Source organism: Bubalus bubalis, chromosome 6 (genome assembly GCF_019923935.1).
Source record: "Bubalus bubalis isolate 160015118507 breed Murrah chromosome 6, NDDB_SH_1, whole genome shotgun sequence".
NCBI lineage: Eukaryota > Metazoa > Chordata > Mammalia > Artiodactyla > Bovidae > Bubalus > Bubalus bubalis.
This window is the reverse complement of record NC_059162.1, coordinates 42,727,083-42,740,956: the sequence shown is the minus strand read 5'-3', so window position 1 is coordinate 42,740,956 and position 13,874 is coordinate 42,727,083.

Below are 13,874 nucleotides of genomic sequence, written 5' to 3'. Positions count from 1 at the left end.
AACTTTTTTAAAGGAGCTTCCCTGGTTGTCCAGTGATTAAGAATTTGCCTTTCAATGCAAGGGACTTGGGTTCAATCCTGGCCAAGGAGCTGATATCCTACATGCTGTGGGGCGACGAAGCCCATGTGCCACAACCAGCAAAGCCCACGTGCCACAACAAAGGCCCAGTGCAGCCATTTTTATTTTAAAGAGCAACAATAATTTTTAGTAAGTTTATTAGCCCAGTGGTTCTATCTCTGGGTATAGCTCTCTCCTCCCCTATACTCTGCCCTGAGAACTCTAACCACCTTGATCTCCCCAGACTCTCAGCTTGGCCTCAGGGAATTTTCTGAGCTCTGTTTGTGATCGCTCTCCCCCCGTCAACGTCCAAAAACTCTCTCAAGTCAGTAGTGGGAGGAATCATAGAGTTTACTTGTTTGTTTTCCATTTCTCAGGGGTTACCATCACTCATTTTCTAATTCCAGTCTTGAAATCCATTGTTCATATATTTTGTGCAGTTTTGGGCTTCAGACTAGAGAGTAAAGCTGGCCCTTGTTACTCTACCTTTGTTGAAAGCAAAAGTCCTTGTGCCTCAATCTCTCAGTAAATGTTTATCCTTCTAACAAATAGAATGTAGTAGAAATGAGACTCTTGAGAGATAATTCTCTATGGGTCTGTTGCACTTCCTCACATCTTCCAAGCAGAGGCACTGACCATATTTGTTCTACACTAGCTTTTGAAGGATATTTAGGTAATAAACTGACCTAGAAGATAATATCTCCCTCTGGGGCAAAGAACAGATTTGCTTAAAGTCTTAAAATAGAGAGTGTCTCTCTCCAGAGTGAAGTATAAAAATGTTTATTGCAGTAAAATATATTTGGGTTTCCTAAGCTCAATGCTCCTGTTCTAGAAACGCAACCCAGTGTGTGAGGAGCTTGACCCTCTACGCAACACCCTGTGAAACCGGGGCTTAAGGCGTTAGTGGGAGAGAATGCTTATTCTCCATCTACTGCTTTTACTGCAATTAATGAACTGTCCTTTGTCTTTGACCTAGGAGTCTTGTGCCTTCTGCCAGCATTCATGAAAATGTGGCAGGCTAACCTGTTAGCCTGTAAGCAATGGAAACTCTCATACTCATCACAGTTCTTGACAGAAGAATTGAATAGTCTAGGTTAGAAAGCAGTACAATTTCCACTTGGCTTATTCTCTTGAGGTGCATGCCTTGGGAGTCCTGAGTTGATATGCTATATTTTTGACTACCTTGAAGCACGTGTGCTGGAAAGATTACATGGAGAGTCTACATTTGAGATACTGAAGGAGTTCCAGCTGCTCTAGTTGTCAGGGGTTTGAGTTTCCTCAGTCTAGGTGCCAGTCACATGAGAGAGTGAATCTTCAGATCATACTCAATACCAGCCTTTGAGCCATACTGATAAGTGGTGGTGGGAAGCAGGCAGAGAGAGTCTGCCCGCCTAATTTGCAGATTAGCGAGCAAAAGAAAGGCTACTGCTTTAAACCACTAAGTTTTGGGGTGATTTGGTATACTGGGTAACTGAAGCACTATGTAATCTATAGCTTCCTTCTGAACTTTTTGCTGATTTTGCTAAATCACTTTCTCCAAAAGGTTTATTTTTGTTGTTGTTGTTGTTTAGTTTCTAAATTTTTGTTTATTTATTTGGCTACACCAGGTCTTAGTTGGGACACATGGGTTCTTTGTCTCCATAGTTAAGATCTAATTCCCTGACCAGGAATTGAACCTGGGCCCCCTGTTTTGGGAGTTCAGAGTCTAAGCCACTGAACTGCCAGGCAAGTGCCTCCAAAAGGTTTTTGATTGTTTTTTTTTTTCAAAACAGATTCTTGCATAGTAAACTTGTGAGACTTAATATGCCCAAAAAGAAATGTACTTTTCAATCACATTTCAATAATAGCTTAGTTGATTGTGAAAGTACAAAAGTGAAGTTCTTTTCTTTCAAAATAATATCTGTTGTTTTCTTGCATTCCAGTTACTGTTAGAAAATCTGATGTTACCTTTATACTTACTTCTTTATAGGTGATCTGTGGTTTGTCCTAACAATATTTTAGATTTTTTTTTACTTAATTTTTAATATTTTATTATGAGATGCTTAGGTACAGGTTTTTTCTTATTTACACTATTTTATACTTTATGAGCTCTTTCATTCCAAGGTCTGAGTAGTATTCAATTGTATATATGTACCACATCTTCAATATTCATTCATCTGTTGATAGACATTTGGGTTACTTCCATGTTTTGGCTATTGTAAACAGTGCTGCAATGAACATTGGAATGCATATATTCTTTGGAACCATGCATTTCTTCAGATATATGGCCAGGAGTGGGATTGCTGGATCATATGGTAGTTTTATTTTTAGTTTTTTAAGGAACCTCCCATACTGCTTTCTTTAGTGGCTATACAAATCTTTTGATTCTGCTATAGGATTTAAAGGAAAACTATTGCATTATTCCTGTTAAGACCTCATTATTCCATTCTGTTCTTCTTCCAAAGTTCAGTGACCTCCTGGAAAGATCACCACTCCCTTGATCATCTTAGTCTTACCACTACAAATTGCCAAATCCAAAAGATGAAACCAAATCCAGAAGATGGTGATAATCAGGTCTGATCATAGACCTTCCACTAAGAGATCACCAAGATGAATCCCATCTTTTTTTATGTCCTTCTTAATAAGTCCAAGCTTCACTATCAATAACTCTTTGTGCATTCCTTTGTTACTGTTGTTCAGTCCCTCAGTCTTGTCTGACTCTTTGCAACCCTATGGACTGCAGCATTCCAGGCTTCCCTGTCCTTCACCATCTCCTGGAGCCTGCTCAAACTCATGTCCACTGAGTCAGTAATGCCATCCAACCACCTCATCTTCTGCTGTCCACTTCTTCTCCTGCCTTAAATCTTTCCCAGCATCAAGTCTTTTCTAATGAGTTGGCATTTTGCATCAGGTGGCCAAAGTACTGGAGCTTCAGCTTCAGCATCAGTCCTTCTAGTGAGTATTCAGGGTTGATTTCCTTTAGGATGGACTTGTTTGATTTCTTTGCAGTCCAAGGGACTCTCAAGAGTCTTCTCTAACACCACAGTTCAAAAGCAACAATTCTTCAGTGCTCAGCCTTCTTATGGTCCAACACTCACATCCATACATGATTACTGGAAAAACAATAGCTTTGACTAGATGCACCTTTGTTAGCAAAGTAATGTCCCTGCTTTTTAATATGCTGACTAGGTTGGTCTCAGATTATGAGCTCCTTATTGCCAAATTCAGACTTAAATTGAAGAAAGTAGGGAAAACCACTAGACCATTCAGGTATGACCTAATTCAATTCCCTTATGATTATAAGTGGAAGTGAGAAATAGATTTAAGGGACTAGATCTGATAGATAGTGTGCCTGATGAACTATGGATGGAGGTTCGTGACATTGTATAGGAGACAGGGATCAAGATCATCCCCATGGAAAAGAAATGCAAAAAAGCAAAATGGCTGTCTGGGGAGGCCTTACAAATAGCTGTGAAAAGAAGAGAAGTGAAAAGAAAAGGAGAAAAAGAAAGATATAAACATGTGATGCAGAGTTCCAAAGAATAGCAAGAAGAGATAAGAAAGCCTTCTTCAGCCATCAATGCAAAGAAATCGAGGAAAATAACAGAATGGGAAAGACTAGAGATCTTTTCGGAGAAGGCAATGGCACCCCACTCCAGTATGCTTGCCTGGGAAATCCCATGGATGGAGGAGCCTCGTAGGCTACAGTCCATGGGGTCGCTAAGAGTCGGACACAACTTCACTTTCACTTTTCACTTTTCACTTTCATGCATTGGAGAAGGAAATGGCAACCCACTCTAGTGTTCTTGCCTGGAGAATCCCAGGGACAGAGGAGCCTGGTGGGCTTTCGTCTATGGGGTCGCACAGAGTCAGACACGACTGATGCGACTTAGCAGCAGCAGCAGCAGAGATCTCTTAAAGAAAATTAGAGTTACCAAGATAACATTTGATGCAAAGATGGGCTCGATAAAGGACAGAAATGGTATGGACCTAACAGAAGCAGAAGATATTAAGAAGAGGTGGCAAGAATACACAGAAGAACTGTACAAAAAAGATCTTCATGACCCAGATAATCACGATGGTGTGATCACTGACCTAGAGCCAGACATCCTGGAATGTGAAGTCAAGTGGGCCTTGGAAAGCACCACTACGAACAAAGCTAGTGGAGGTGATGGAATTCCAGTTGAGCTATTTCAAATCCTGGAAGATGATGCTGTGAAAGTGCTGCACTCAATATGCCAGCACATTTGGAAAACTCAGCAGTGCCCACAGGACTGGAAAAAGTCAGTTTTCATTCCAATCCCAAAGAAAGGCAATGCCAAAGAATGCTCAAACTACCATACAATTGCACTCATCTCACACGCTAGTAAAGTAATGCTCAGAATTCTCCAAGCCAGGCTTTAGCAATACATGAACCGTGAACTACCAGATGTTTAAGCTGGTTTTAGAAACGGCAGAGGAACCAGAGATCAAATTGCCAACATCCGCTGGATCATGGAAAAAGCAAGAGAGTTCCAGAAAAGCATCTATTTCTGTTTTATTGACTATGCCAAAGCCTTTGACTGTGTGGATCACAATAAACTGTGGAAAATTCTGAAAGAGACGGGAATACCAGACCACCCGACCTGCCTCTTGAGAAACCTATATGCAGGTCAGGAAGCAACAGTTAGAACTGGACATGGAACAACAGATTGGTTCCAAATAGGAAAAGGAGTACGTCAAGGCTATATATTGTCACCCTGCTTATTTAACTTCTATGCAGAGTACATCATGAGAAACCCTGGGCTGGAAGAAGCACAAGCTGGAATCAAGATTGCCGGGAGAAATATCAATGAACTCAGATATGCAGATGGCACCACCCTTATGGCAGAAACTGAAGAGGAACTAAAAAGCCTCTTGATTAAAGTGAAAGAGGAGAGTGAAAAAGTTGGCTTAAAGCTCAACATTCAGAAAATGAAGATCATGGCATCTGGTCCCATCACTCCATGGGAAATAGACGGGGAAACAGTGTCAGACTTTATTTTTTGGGGCTCCAAAATCACTGCAGATTGTGACTGCAGCCATGAAATTAAAAGACGCTTACTCCTTGGAAGGAAAGTTATGACCAACCTAGATAGCATATTGAAAAGCAGAGACATTACTTTGCCAACAAAGGTCCGTCTAGTCAAGGCTATGGTTTTTCCAGTGGTCATGTATGGATGTGAAAGTTGGACTGTGAAGAAAGCTGAGCACCAAAGAATTGATGCTTTTGAACTGTGGTGTTGGAGAAGATTCTTGAGAGTCCCTTGGACTGCAAGGAGATCCAACCAGTCCATTCTGAAGGAGATCAGTCCTGGGTGTTCATTGGAAGGAATGATGCTAAAGCTGAAACTCCAGTACTTTGGTCACCTCATGTGAAGAGTTGACTCATTGGAAAGACTCTGATACTGGGAGGGATTGGGGGCAGGAGGAAAAGGGGACGACAGAGGATGAGATGGCTGGATGGCATCACCGACTCGATGGACGTGAGTCTGAGTGAACTCTGGGAGTTGGTGATGGACAGGGAGGCCTGGCGTGCTGCGATTCATGGGGTTGCAAAGAGTCAGACACGACTGAGCGACTGAACTGAACTGAACTGAAAGTTTTTCTTCCAAGAAGGAAGCATCTTTTAATTTCATGGCTGCAGTTACTATCTGCAATGATTTTGGAGCCCAAGAAAATAAAGTCTGTCTTTTTCTCATTGATTCCCCATCTTTACCATGAAGTGATGGGACCAGATGCCATGATCTTTGTTTTTTGAATGTTGAGTTTTAGCCAGCTTTTTCACTCTCCTATTTCACCTTCATCAAGAGGCTGTTTAGTTCCTCTTTGCTTTCTGCCATAAGGATGGTGTCATCTGCGTATCTGAGGTTATTGATATTTCTCCTTGCAATGTTCATTCCAGCTTGTGCTTCATCCAGCCTGGCATTTTGCTTGATGTACTCTACATATAAGTTAACTAAGCAGGGTAACAATATGAAGCCTTGGTGTACTCTTTTCACAATTTGGAACCAGTCTGTTGTTTCATGTCCAATTCTAGTTGTTGTTTCTTGACTTGCGTACAGATTTCTTAGGAGGCGGGTAAGGTGGTCTGGTATTCCCATCTCTTTAAGAATTTTCCAGTTTGTTGTGATCCACACAAAGACTTTAGCGTAGTCAATGAAGAAGTAGATGTTTTTCTGGAGTTCTCTTGCTTTTTCTACCATCCAACAGATGTTGGCAATTTGAACTCTGGTTCCTCTGCATTTTCTAAATCCAGCTTGAACATCTGGAAGTTCACAGTTCATGTATTGTTAAAGCCTAGCTTGGAGAATTTTGAGCATTACTTTACTAGCGTGTGAGATGAGTGCAATTGTGTGGTAGTTTGAACATTCTTTGACATTGCCTTTCTTTGGAATTGGAATGAAACCTTTTCCAGTCCTGTGGGCACCGCTGAGTTTTCCAAATTTGCTGGCATATTGAGTGCAGCACTTTAACAGAATCCATCTTTTAGGCTGGAATTCGATCACCTCCACTAGTCTTGTTTATAGTGATGTTTCCTAAGGTTACTTGACTCCAAGATGTCTGGTTCTAGGTGAGTGATCACCCCATTGTGGTTATCTGTATCATTAAGATCTTTTTTGTGTAGTTCTTCTGTGTATTCTTGCCACGTCTTCTAAATATCTTTTGTTTCCATTAGGTCCATATCAGTTCTGTCCTTCATTGTGCCCATCTTGCATGAATTGTTCCCTTGGTATCTCTAATTTTCTTGAAGAGATCTCTAGTCTTTTCCATTCTATTATTTTCTTCTATTTCTTTGCATTATTCCCTTAGGAAGGCTTTCTTATCTTTCCTTGTTATTTTTTGGAATTCAGCATTCAGATGGGTATATACCTTCCTTTTTCTCCTTTGCCTTTCACTTCTCTTCTTTTCTCAGCTATTTGTGAGGCCTCCTCAGACAACCATTTTGCCTTTTTGCATTTCTTTTCTTGGGGATGGTTTTGATCACTGCCTCCTGTACATTGTTATACACCTCCATCCATAGTTTTTCAGGCACTATGTCTATCAGATTTAATCCCTTGAATCTATTTGTCACTTCCACTGTACAATCATAAAGGATTTGATTTAGATCATACCTGAATGGCCTAGTGGTTCTTCAATTTAAGTCTGAATTTGGCAGTAAGGAGTTCATGATCTGAGCCACAGTCAGCTCCTGGTTTTGTTTTTGCTGAGTGTATAGAGCTTTTCCCTACTTCAGCTGCAAAGAATATAATTAATTTTATTTCAGTATTGACCATCTGGTGGTGTCCATGTGTGGAGTCTTTGCTTGTGTTGTTGGAAAAGGGTGTTTGCTATGATCAGTGAGTTCTCTTGGCAAAACTCTGTTAGACTTTGCCCTGCTTCATTTTGTACTCCAAGCCCAAACTTGCCTTTTACTCCAGGTATTTCTTGACTTTCTACTTTGGCATTCCAGTTCCCTGTGATTCCCTTATTCTGTATCAATTATTGGTCTTCCAAGACTTTCACTGTGATCTCTAGAATTTAAGATTCGTTATCTGCAAAATCTCTGATAATCTCTACCTTCACTAAGCCTTTCTTTCATCTTTTTATTACTATATAAAACTGGCTTGGTTTGATAACACTCTTTCCATTGGAGTCCTGACCTATGGTGACCACTGAACTTAAGTTGAGATTAAGGATCTTTATTCTTCTCAGTGCCAATTCTCAAGCATTGGTCTTCTCCACTACCTCTCAGAGTCCATCTTCTTTAAGGTCCATAACTTCTGGTGACCCTACTTTATTTATTAATTATTTTGACATGTGGTTCAATCTCTTCCTCTCCATTACTCTTACTTTTAACCTAATAGCTCAAATACCTTCATGGACCTGACCTCTAAATTCTTTGACCTCTTTGTTCATAACAATCACTGCCTCTGTCAAACCTTAGTCATTCCTTCTCATAGTCATTCTCTAAAACTTGTCATCACCAAAACTATTCCTAATTGAAATTTTGGTATCAAGATTCCTTTTTCTTTTTTTTAAACTTTTTTTGATGCAGACCATTTTTTTTAAAGTCTTTATTGAATTTGTTACAATACTGCTTGTGTTCTATGATTATGTTTATGTTTTTGACCCTGAGGCATGTCAGATCTCAGCTTCCCGATCAAAGATTGAAATCTCATCCCCTGTATTAGAAGGCAAAGTCTCAACCACTGCACCTCCAGGGAAGTCCCCAGATTCCTATTTTCTGACTGCTAACTCCTTATGTTTTCTTCAGTTCACTTACTGTTCTACAATCCAGATTTAATAGTTCTTTTATTCTGTCTTATTGCTACCATATACTGTATTCCAGATTAACCCTCACCTCCTGTGTCCTTATTTTTCTCCATTGTCCATACCTGGCAAACCCTGAACTTTGTTCATTCCAACATTACACCATGCAGAATTTGCACTGCTGAAGCTAAACCTGCTTGGGGCAAAATCAGTGACTGTTTTAGGAATGTGATTTCTTAAGATGTTCATTTCACACCGTATTCCATATCTCAGGCTACTCACACCTTTTTTTAATAGATAAAAGAAAATGGGAGGAGGGATTTCTGAAAGACACTCACCACCCTCTTTTTCAAACACTTTGCAACTTTCACCTGGGGTTTGCTTTGTTTCTCTGTCTTTTCACACTTTCCCTCTGCTACTTCACTTCTCTTCATATTTTTTGTTTAGTTCTACTAGAATGTGGACTTCACGAAAGCAAGCAGGGGTATCGTTTGCTTTGTCATCACTGTATTCTTGAGGACCTAGAGCAGTGCTTGGCACATAGCGGGCAATCTGTTCCTTCCCCAGTGGTTCAGATGGTAAAGAATCTGCCTGTAATGCAGGAGACTGGGTTTGATCCCTGGGTTGGGAAGATCCCCCAGAGAAGGGAATGGCAACCCACTCCAGTATTCTTGCCTGGAGAATTTCATAGACAGAGGAGCCTAATGGGCTACAGTCCATGGGGTTGCAAAGAACCAGACACAACTGAGCCACTAACATTTTCACTATTCGTCTATTCGTTTTGTCACCAACCTTAGCTGTGGAGAGGAAATAGACATGTTTATTTCCAGAAGTTCAAGTACAAACATTGGGACATGCAGAGTAAATACAAGAGCCCAGAGCCTCAGCCAACAGCTGAAAGTTTGTTTAAGGCATAAAAAAGCAATAGCGTCCATTTTTTAAAATGCCATGAGATAAGATTTCCATGAGATTCCTGCAAAGAAATATGTGCCTTGCAAAACGACCTGTGTTGGTTTACTTAGACTCATAAAACCCGGGCAAGTAAATATTTGGCCAGCATGTCTATGGTTCTTTAGCTACTCATTTTTAGCCTAGAAATCATAATGATGAAAGGGAAGGACTTTGTAAGCTGTCTATCCTGCCCCTTTCTGTTTTGCAGATGAAAAATCTTGGACCCTGGAAGTAAAGTCTCAGTCTCTAGATTACACTTTTATTTATAGAGGCAAAACCCAGGTGTCCTTACTCCTGACTGCTTCTTTTTTCTTCATGTTTCTTGTTGTTTAGTTGCTAAGTCATGTCCTATTCTTTTGAAACCCCATGGACTATATAGCCTGCCAGGCTCCTCTATCCATGGAATTTCCCAGGCAAGAATACTGGAGTGGGTTGTCATTTCCTTCTCCAGGGGATCTTCCTGACCCAGGGATTGAACCCTTGCTCCTACACTGCAAGTGAATTCTTTACCGCTGAGTCACCAGGGAAGCCCATTTCTTCATGGCATCCTACAGCTGTTAAAATGTCTTCCTAAACAGTTTAGTGCAGTGCTGAGCTACAATTCTTAAAATGGGTTTAAGTTACAAAAAAATTGTATGTTGTTTAAGAATATGGGAATTTCAGCACATAAATTTAAACAATTATGTTTTAAAGGGTGATTTCTTGTGCTTTAGGGAAAAAATATCTAAGCTAGTCATAGATATGCTAGTCAAATGGGAGAAAAATATTTTTGTTGTTTTTACACAAAACTCTGGTCAGGGTAAATCCTAAGACTATTCCCAAATAAAAAATGTAATTTATTTATAGAGCTAACATATTTTGGTTTAGAGTGATTTTCTCCCATCGCATTTGCTTTTTCTTCTTTCTCATGTTTTTATTTGTCCCTATCTACCATAAGCTCATGAAATGCCCTCTCCAAGTCTCCCCTTACAATGTAAACAGATGTTTCATAACAATTTTGGAACAGATGGGGACTTGAATATTTTCATCTCCTCAATTCCTTAGTGTTGCTCATGTTGCAAATGAAGAATGGAGTTAGAATCATTTGGGGCCAGGAAGTCGGTTGGACAGTCTTAGGGTACTGGTTTCTGAGGAAATCCCACTTAAAACTGACTGGAGGCAGCTCCAAGAATGGTTAGGAAGTATGTTTTGATGCTCAGGGGCTCTAATTCTCCTTCTAAACTCCAACAAAAGACAAAGAGAATTTCTCTTTTGAAGTTAGAGTCTTAGCCACCAAGAGTGAATCTGAGTGGGTGAAGGGTGGGCAGAATGGATAAAGCGGAATCAAAAGGTATAAGCTTTCTGTTATAAAATAAGTCACAGGTGAAAACTCTAATTTGAAAAACTCATGCACCCCAGTGTTCATAGCAGCACTACAGTAGCTAAGACATAGAAGCAACCTAAATGTTCACTGACACATGAATAGATATAGAAGATGCGGTACACACATACAAATGGAATATGTACATTGGTACATATATACAAATGGGATGTACAAATCAAATACCACTCAGCTATAAAAAGAATAATATAATGCCATTTGTAGCAACACGGATAGACCTAGAGATTATTATATTAAGTGAAGTAAGTCAGAGAAAGACATCTATCATGTATCACTTAACATATGGAATATAAAAAAAATGATACAAATGAACTTATTTACAAAGTAGAAATAGACTCATAGACATAGAAAACAAACTTATGGTTACCAAAGGGGGAAGGAGGGAGGGATAAATTAAGAATTTAGAATGGATACATGTATACATTACTATACATAAAATTGAAGAAAAAAAACCTAATGTATAGCACAGGGAACTATATTTAGTATTTTGTAATAACCTACAATGGAAAAGAATCTGAAAAGAATTACATATACACACACACATATATATATATATGTATGTGTATATATAACTGAATCACTTTGATGCACACCTGCAACATTATAATTCAACTATACCTCACTAAAACATAAAATAAAATAAGTCATGGGGATGCAATGTACAGCATAGTGAAACTTAAATTGTTAGTTACTCAGCGGTGTCTGACTCTTTGCAACCCCATGGGGTGTAGCCCCCTAGGCTCCTCTGCCCATAGAATTCTCCAGGGAAGAATACTGGATTGGGTTGCCATTCCCTTCTCCAGGGAATCTTCTTGACCCAGGGATTGAACCTGGGTCTCCTGCATTGCAGGCAACATAGTCTCTGTAGCTAATAATACTGTATTGTGTATTTGAAAGTTGTTAAAAGAGTAGATCTCAAAAGTTCTCATCACAAGAAAAAAAATTTGTAACTATACATGGTGATGGATATTAACTAGATTTATTGTGGTGATAGTTTCACAATATATACAAATATTGAATCCTTATGTTGTACACTTGAAATTAATGCAGTGTTATATGTGAATTATACCTCAGTAGGAAACTAAAAGTCAGTCTGAACAATGTGTTCCCATAGTGTCTGCTCACGCTTCTGATTCTTCTACACCTGCAGCAGATTCTGAAGGCTCAGCAAAAGTTGTTCCAGTACTTAGCCTTCAAAAATGGCCAGGGGTGGGAATTAGCAGAGAGTAGAGGAAAGTTATCCCAAACAGTAGAACTGAAATACACAAAGACACCTTTGTCCGTGTGAAATGTTGAACTTAAATACATGGGATAGTCAAAGCACAAATGATTAAAGCCTGAATTCTGTGAAATATACATGTGAAAGGGAAAGGAGAAATAATATTTATGTTGGCAGTCTTCTTCCTATTATTATTTTGTCCAATAATTAATGCCAGATTAAAAATTCAGTAAGTCACTCTTATCAGGTATATATATTCATTAAATAGATATTTCTTAATGATAAGTAATGGGTTCCTCAAAATTCCAGAAGCCACAATAAATCCATGATGAAGTAGAATTTAACCAATGATCCTTCCTCTAGTTTGTTTTCCAGAAAGTGTCAAACTTATATCAGGTGGCTAAAATATATTTCCTTTTCTTTCCTTTTATTTACTTATTTGTTCTTGGCTATGCTGGATCTTCATTGCTATGCGGGCTTTTTCTAGTTATGGTGAGCAGGCATCTCATTGCTGTGGGTTCTCTTGTTACAGAGCAAGGATTCTAGGGCACACGGGCTTCAGCAGTTATGGCATGAGGGCTCAGTAGTTGTGGCTGCCAAGATCTAGAGCACAGGCTTAGTAGCTGTGGCATCTGGGCTTAGTTGCCCTGGAGCATGTGGGATCTTCCCAGATCCTGGATCGAACCCTGCATTGGTCTGCAATGTCTCCTGCATTGGTAGGTGGATTCTTTACCACTGAGCCACCAAGGAATCCCACATTCTATTTTCTAATTATAGACAAAGATAATCAAGTGGCCTCTCAATTATGTGGAAGTTCTTCTCTGTTATGGTGCAGTTATTCTTCATTCTGACATGGAATTATGTTCACCTTCATTTATATATCCCCAGGGCTAGCATGTGCCTGTATAGTGTTTCTCGGTAAACATCTTTTGAATTGAGCTGAATTTGGAAACTGTGACAGATATTGCTAATTGCCTTTTTATTATCCATTCTCTTTTTCTTATACACAGAATTCTGATTTATTTGGGGGCAACAATGTATTCAGTTAAAATATTCAATCTTTCACCTTTTTCAATGAGATGTAACTGTAAGTTACTCCCTGGGACTTCTTGGAAAGCTCTTTAAAAGGGGATAATCTCCAATGGTTTTTTCTGTTTGCTCCTTTGCCTTTCTCTGGTTTTCTTGCCTGAAATGCAGATGTGATGTTTGGAGATGAAGCAGCTGTCCTATGATCATGAGGGTTAGTGACAAGCTATAGATGACAATCTCTTAAACTAGAATAAATCTTGGTTTTCACAGTTTTTCTAAAGTAGCTGAAACAGCCTTGAACTGCATATCCTTAGCTCTCATATTTGTTAAGTCACTATGAGAGACTCCTACTGCATAGGGCCTAATGAAGTAACAGACATTGATTTTTTTTTTTCAGCTATCCAGAGCACTTCTCAAAGTGGGGAGGAATTGACATTGTAGAATTTACTGAAGGGGTCTTTTAGGTTCCCTTCTCATTTTGATATTCCCTCCTGAAAAGGAATTGCTCCTCCTCTCACCTTGGTGAGTACGGCTGCATAAAGAGCCACTCTTACTACGAGGAATGTCACTTACCTCTGATGTGGTAGAAAAAGCGAGGAACTTTAGCTCCAGAGAGGCCCATAACATAACAAATTGATTACTTGGAAGTCCTAAAATAGTTGCTACAAATGTCGTGGTTATGAAACCAGCTGAGAGAAGTACTCCTGAAACTTCTCAGGGTCCAACCAGAGCAGCATCAGAAGATGCTTAGAATTTTGAAATGGACAACGAGGGCATTGGTGAAGTTAGACGAGAAAGGGTGGATAACACAGAAGGAAAATCTTAATATTGGAGGTCACCTTAATTGTCACCCAGTTAGATATCTCATAGAAACAAAACCTGACATCTATCACATTTTTAGGACGTGTCACCAACCTCGCTTGACAACCTGCAGTGACTAGGAGTTGACGAATTCCTAAGGGGACCCATTCCACTGCTGAAAAGATT